This window comes from Chlorocebus sabaeus, chromosome 10 (assembly GCF_047675955.1).
Source record: "Chlorocebus sabaeus isolate Y175 chromosome 10, mChlSab1.0.hap1, whole genome shotgun sequence".
Lineage (NCBI taxonomy): Eukaryota > Metazoa > Chordata > Mammalia > Primates > Cercopithecidae > Chlorocebus > Chlorocebus sabaeus.
Window position 1 is genome coordinate 48,437,705 of NC_132913.1, and position 7,424 is coordinate 48,445,128.

At 33.7% G+C, this 7,424-nt stretch overlaps 1 long non-coding RNA gene across 1 annotated transcript in view; it reads right to left on the bottom strand.

Moving 5' to 3' along the window:
* The window catches only part of LOC103217176 (uncharacterized), a 31,647-nt gene extending 25,198 nt beyond the window's left edge, over positions 1–6,449 (bottom strand). The window contains exons 1-3 of the long non-coding RNA XR_490899.3: positions 6,391–6,449; positions 2,794–3,009; positions 323–384 (exon numbers count right to left, since the gene is read on the bottom strand). This is a non-coding gene — a long non-coding RNA (uncharacterized lncRNA). The remainder of the gene's footprint in view (positions 1–322; positions 385–2,793; positions 3,010–6,390) is intronic.
* Between the last annotated feature and the right edge of the window lie 975 nt (positions 6,450–7,424).

Sequence of the window (7,424 nt, forward strand, 5' to 3'; positions counted from 1 at the left end):
AGTTATCCTATGTTGTGAACACCATAAAGTTATGAGGGAAAAAAAATCGCAAATCTAAATTTTATTTAGAAGTAAGATACTGTTTTTCTTGACTTGCAATCCAATTCAAATGCATTGTTAGATTTTCTGTTTTATTATGATTAAATAACAATGGTTTAAAATGATAGCAAGTCTGAAAAGTTGCTTTGGAATAAAACAAAAGTGGGAATGCCAACTTTCTTTTCTTCTCTATAACTTCATTAACATGGTTGTATAGACATTTGCATGTAAAATGTAGCTAACAAAAATTACACAGAAGTAAATTTAGTCCTCTAGTGCCTACCTCTATGGTGAAATCAGACCATTTGGCATAGTTTGAAGTCTTCCAAGAAGCCTGGTTTCCACCTGGAAAATAAATTACTAAATTTGAATGTGTTACTTATACTATGGTGAGTTGTCTATCTGTTACATTTTATTTTAGTGCATATACTAGAAATTGTATTTAGGGTGTTCTAAAATTGTCATCTGTCAAGGTAGAGAATTATAATAATATAATTATACTCAGAAAGCATTCTGATTTTAGATTATTTTGGCACTGTTACAAATATGATGAATTTTTTAAAAATTCAGAATGTTTATTACAAATTCATATGTTTAATTGTCAAATTTTGAGATTCATTTAGATAAGCTATAACCTACGTTTATTTTCTTTGCATTTATTGGTACATAGTTAATGCTTGTACACAGGCTTCAGTGTAACACATATATACTATTGCAATATTTAGCTGTACTTATTTGCTTTATCTTTAAATGGTACTTTGTCCCAAAATTTTCTAAGAGTTTGATAAATTATCAAACATTTATCAAATCACTGTTGCATTCTCTATTCATCAGTACATTCTGTTTTAAATCATAAACAGTTTGATTCTGAGTTATAAGAAATATTTTGAGTAATCAAAGATTCTATGTTGTATGACATAAAGTATCATAATGAGATTATTGATGAGATGTCATAATCAGTGAAGACCATACTCAGTGAATTTACCCAGATAAAACTATGTGTTATAATGCTGCAAGTGTACACAGAGGTAGGAGATAAAGGTGTGCTACCATGGCTCAGTAAAAACTCCTTACCACAGCTAGTGACAAGAACAATGTTTTGTTAAAATGTGTAGGTTTTTCTTCATCTCAAAGGATAGTGCATTAATCTCCTAAAGAAAGTAATTTTTCTCTCTGAAATGTACAGTAAGTTGAGTTAAATAACTAGAGCAAGTATGGTTATGGAATTTTATTTTCTCAAGCTCAGAAACTTTTAAATTTACTACAATATACCCAAATACGTCTAATTACTATACCACCCTTGCAATGATTACAATTTTGATGTTTGTCATTTTTTACATCCTAAAGCTCTTTGTGAATCCAGGTGATTATATAATGGATACCATCTTCTGTGGGAGTGAAAAGAAGAAAAACTTGATTCATACTCAAAGGTGCTATATTTGAGGAATGTGATGTTAAAGTATTTTCTCTTAGCACAAGGCATTTGTTTTAAAGAATTTATCTGGAGGACTCAGGACATTTTCTATATAATAAACTGAATGATGAACATTATTTAAGATGATAAATGGGAATAAATTTTAGAAAGTCATATCTCTAGAAAAATTTACTTGACCATTGGATTAATAGTCTAAGAAGTGATGGTGATAGAATAATCATAGCGTCTTGGTGAAGCCCTTTCTCTGTGCTAGACACTTCACATACTTTCCCTCATTCAATCGTTAATAATCACCTAATGAACCCAACATGATTTTGTTTTGCTGATGAGAAAAATGAGGCTGAGTTAAGTCACATAGCTTGTAATGGATGAGGCTTTATAGCTGTGGGACTCTAGAGTCCATCTGATCATGTGATATAGTTCCATTCTGGTTTCTGAAGGACAGAGACACGGAGGATTGAAAACTGTCTCTTTCCCGTCTTAAAATTCAGTTTTTCCTTTACTAAATCCAAGAGTAAGTGAAGTGGTCCAAGAATTTAGCAATGTAGTCAAGGTCCATTTGATTAGGAAGTCTTTATATGACTGGAAACAGGATTGCTTTGGCACATACATAAAGACTGGGAGATCTACACATCCATCCTCAAATTTAGCAATTTGAAGCAGTTAGCTACACGGACAGTTTTGTATGCATTGCTAAATGCAGACACAAAAACTGCATTTGCAAAAAGAGGAAACCCAGTTAAACTAGGTTGCAAATTTGGCCCTAATTTAGCGTAGCATTTGTGATACATATAGGTTAGAGTGACATTTATATAATGGTGTGAAATATGAGAAAGTTCCAATGCTAGACACAAAGACTTTTAAAAATTGCTTTTGCCTACTTTGGTTAGTTTAAGAAACAGGAGGAAGAATTTGGTTTTTCAAGTGATGGGAAGCCTTTAAGGATGTTGGAACACTGTTCAGTCCCCTGGGGTTCTGCCTGCTGTACAATTTTAAATGTCTTTTAGCTAAAAAATTGGCCAACAAGGGAAACATAGAGATGAAATCTCTTATTTCTTATCTAGAAAGTGAGAAACTATAGGTGGCTAACATAATCCAATTTTGAAAGTCGAAAAAATGGTCAGCTTTTGGGGTCAGAAAGTCATAATCCTCCTTGTTAATATGTCTCTCTAACTGGAGTAACCACCTACCTATTAGAATTTATCTTGGAAATTTTGTCCTTATGCTCAGTTGTAGACATGTTTCAGCTTAAGAAATACAGCCAAAAATGAGACTAGATAAATATACCATGTTTCATGTAAATGCTGCTATCATGGTACCTGAAACTATTTCCATTTCTTCATTGAAGACCACTGGAGGGCAGTGTTTTCTCCTTTGGGAACAGCACCTGGTTTCACATAGATGTGTTAAAAAGGCATCTGGGTTACGGGAAATGAGTTGTACTTCTTATTCAGGCTGTGCTTGGAATTTACCCCCTCCTGTTTACATGTCATTCAGATTGTTCCTTATCATACTGCCTGTCAAATTAGTTGTACCTGAAATCAGATTCCAAAAGATCATGTACAATACATATTTTCTGTTTTAGAGCTTTGTATTCATTAACTATTTGAGGCATTATGTCAAGTTCATTTTGCTAATATAAATAGCAATAAAAAAGGATATATGAGCAAGAGTAGGCAGTTTTAACCAGATGCTTTGCACTTAAAATTTCAATAGTTCATTGATTTTATTTTCAGCATAATTTTATTACATATAATATGTATACATATATTTGTCACCAAATTAGCAAATTCACATTTCCTGGAAAGAACAAATGAAGACTTTTCCTAGAAGCTTATTTGTCATATCTTATGATATGCCTTGTTCCCTAAGGGTGGTATGTGGAAAAATGTTTAGTTTCTTCTATTTTAAAAAATGATCTATTGCTGAATATTAAATTATAAAATTATACTAATTTGTGTTCCCATTAGTTAAAAAATTAAACTGGATTACATAATAATTTGGTGTGTCAGGAGGTTCATTTAATCTTTATTTAAGGGCATATAATGCAAATTGAATTCTTTTAATTATAATAGTCATGTTTCATTGTTAAAAATGAAAATATATATTTTAGCTCTGTGACTTTGTCTAGCAAAATATTGCTATTTTTGCAAAAATCAATGTATAATTTTAGTCTAATGATTTACTTGATTAAGTTTTTCAACAAAGTGCCCAGAAGCTTACCTGGAACTTGGCTAAAATAAGGCAGAGCAACCAATCACTTGAGGAAAAACATAAATAACAATATCTGTATCATAAGTGCTTTTTAAAAGTATTTCATTTTTATAACATTATTTCCAATTACAAAAGTAATACATGTTCGTTGTGTACAGCCGCGTGGCTAACTTTTTGTATTTTTAGTAGAGACGGGGTTTCACTGTGTTAGCAAGGATGATCTCAATCTCCTGACCTCGTGATCTGCCTGTCTTGGCCTCCCAAAGTGCTGGGATTATAGGCGTGAGCCACTGTGCCTGGCCTCTTATACATATTTTTATGCACTAGTATGTATTAAAAATAATTAGCATATATGACATTACTCATTTATAAATGACACTTCCCTTAAAATATATCAAATTTTCCCATGTCAATTAAATACTTACTATAGTATTCCATAGTATAAATGCGCCATAGTTTGTCTAACAAGTTCTCTAACACTATGTATTTGGTAATTGCTAATTTTCCTTTTTTTGAGATGGAGTCTCACTCTGTCTCCCAGGATGGAGTGCAGTGGTGCAATCTCATCTCACTGCAGCTTCCACCTCCTGAATTCAAGCAATTCTGCCTCGGCCTCCTGAGTAGCTGGGACTACAGGCATGTGTCACCATGCCCAGCTAATTTTTGTTTATTTTAGTAGAGATGGGGTTTCACTATGTTGGCCAGGGTGGTCTTGAACTCTTGACCTCAAATGATCCACCCGCCTAGGCCTCCCAAACTGCTGGGATTGCAGGCATTAGCCACCATGCCCAGCCAATAATTGTTAATTTTTCTATATCATAAACAATGCTATGTGAACATCTCTGTAGACAAATATTTGCACACATTTATAATTACTTCCTCCAGATAAATTTCTAAAAGGGGAATTTTAGGGTCAAAAAGGATTTTTTTATAAATTTTGATACGTAGGCTAAAATGCCTTCCAAAATAGAAGTACATGAGAATGTCTGTTTATCCTTATCTTCACCAACACTAAATGTTATCAGGTTTTTAATGATATCTAATTTGATGTTTGAAAAAATTATTGTTCTTTTACTTTTAGTTATTTTGCTTACTTGAAAAATTTTAAATTTCATATATTATTTGCCATTTATAATATTGCTTTATAGTATACTTATTCCTATATGACATCCATTTTTTCTGTTGGGGTGTTTGTATTTTTTTATTTTTTATAAAGAAAGTTATTTATGTAAAGTTACCATAGTAACACTATGTCATACATTTTACAAGGATCTTTCTAAGCTAAACTTTATCATATTTTGTTACTGACTTTTTCACTTTTAAATTGTCAATATCTCAAGTGTTTTCATTAACATTTCTACCTTTACTTGTAGAAAATCTTCCTCATGGCTGGGCGCGGTGGCTCACGCCTGTAATCCCAGCACTTTGGGAGGCTGAGGTGGGTGGATCATGAGGTCAGGAGTCCAAGACCAGCCTGGCCAGCATGGTGAAACCCTGTCTCTACTAAAACATACAAAAATTAGCCAGATGTGGTGGCACATGCCTATAGTCTCAGCTACTTAGGAAGCTGAGGCAGGAGAATCACTTGAAATCAGGAGGCGGAGGTTACAGTGAGCTGAGATTGCACCACTGCACTCCAGCCTAGGCGACAGAGTGAGACTCCATCTCTGAAGAAAAAAAGAAAATCTTCCTCACAAAAGGTTAGATAAATATTCACTTTTATTATTTTTTATTTACTTCTTTATTTTTTTATTCAGACAGGATCTTGCTCTGTTGCCCAGGCTGGAGTGCAGTCGGACGATCATGACTTACTGGAGCCTTGACCTCTTGGGCTCAAGTGATCCTCCAGCCTCAGCCTTCAGAGGAGCTGGGACTACAGGCATGCATGACCACCTGCTAAAATATTCACTTTTGTTTTCTCCTATATATTTGATGATTTTTTTGTTTTTATTTTATGCATTTAATGCTTTAATATGTCTGCAATTTATTTTGGTTTATCATGTGAGAAGAGGATTGGATCTTTTTTTTTTTTAACTCTTAAGCAATTGTCCCTGAAAGTTTATTGAATAATATATTTTTTTCCTACTGATTTTAAGATTTTTGAATTTAGCTGAAAGCTTTTATCTTCTAGGGTCCTCTCTTGAGATTAATTTCCACTCCACTGATTTCTCTATTCTTCTACCTTTATCACAATATTTAAATAATACAGTCTTATATCTGGTATTGCAAGTTCTTCAGTAGTTTTCCTTTCCAAAATTTTCTTTGTCATTCTTGACTATTTATTCGTTCATATTATTCTGAATTACATTATTAAGTTAAAAAAGATTCACTTAAGAACATATGTATTGCTGTGAAAAAATACTCAAGATACATTAAGTGAAGGAAGCAAATTGTACAACAATATATATATTAGCCTGCTTGAAATTTAAAAAGTCAGAAAAAGCCTAGAAGTGTATGTGCAAGCCCGTGTGTATGTGAGGTTGTTCCTTATTGATACATATAAACATTCTGGAAGATTGGCCATAAAAAGTATTAACAATGGTTAGCTTTGGTTAGTGGGAACGGATATTGTGGAGAAGAGGAAATTTTGCTCTTTATTATAAAGAATCTTCTTAGGTAGTTTGGATTTTCTACCATGAACAAGCATTAGTCATAAAATTTTGGTAAATGTCTTTGAAAAAGATTATTTAAAAGCTACTTACACACAAAAGGACAAATACTGCATAATTCCACTCATCTGAGGTACCTAGAGTAGTCAGATTCATAGAGACATCAAGTAGAATGGTGGTTGCCAGGAGCTGAGGGAAGGGGACAATGGGGGTTGTTGTTAAAGGTGTACAGAGGAGTCTCAGTTTTGTAAGATGGAAACAGTCTGGAGATGGATGGTGGTGATAGTTGCACAACAATGTGAATGTACCTATTGCTACTGAACTGTACACTTAAAAATGGTTAAAACGATAAGTTTTATTTACCACAATTTTTTTTTTTTTTTTTTTTTTTTGAGATAGAGTCTTGCTCTATCACCCAGGCTGGAGTGCAGTGGCGCGATCTTGGCTCACTGCAACCTCTGCCTCCTGGGTTCAAGCGATTCTCCTGCCTCAGCCTCCAGAGTAGCTGGGATTACATGCACGTGCCACCATGCCTGGCTAATTTTTTTATTTTTAGTAGAAACGGGGTTTCACCATGTTGGTCAGGCTGGTCTCGAACCCCTGACCTTGTGATCTGCCCACCTCGACCTCCCAAAGTGCTGGGATTACAAGAGTGAGCCACCTCACCTCGCCCTACCACAATTTTTTTTAAAGCTCTTTGCAATGATTTACCTCTGGGGAGTTGGATGTAGGAGTTAGGATGTAGGCCAAGGACAATATTTTTCATTTAACACCTTCTGTATGGCCTGAATTTTTCAGGAGAAGCCCATGTTATTTTCATAATAAAAAATTTTAGGACTCTCTCTAGACCTATTCTGATTCAGGGGCTGCCCAATTAAAAGAAATCTAATATCATTGTTAATTTTAAAAATTTATTGGAAATCCTAAGCTGAATTACATTAAATTTATAAATGATTGGATGGTTTTAAAATATTGTCATTTACTCATATAGAAATAGTTTTCAAAAATTTTAATGATCCTTTGAAAATTCTGAAATTTCTTCATATGGGTCCTACACAAGTTCTGTAGTTTATTAGTTTATCCCTGGGTTTTTTATATCTGTATCTCTATCTATAGATTGATAGAGA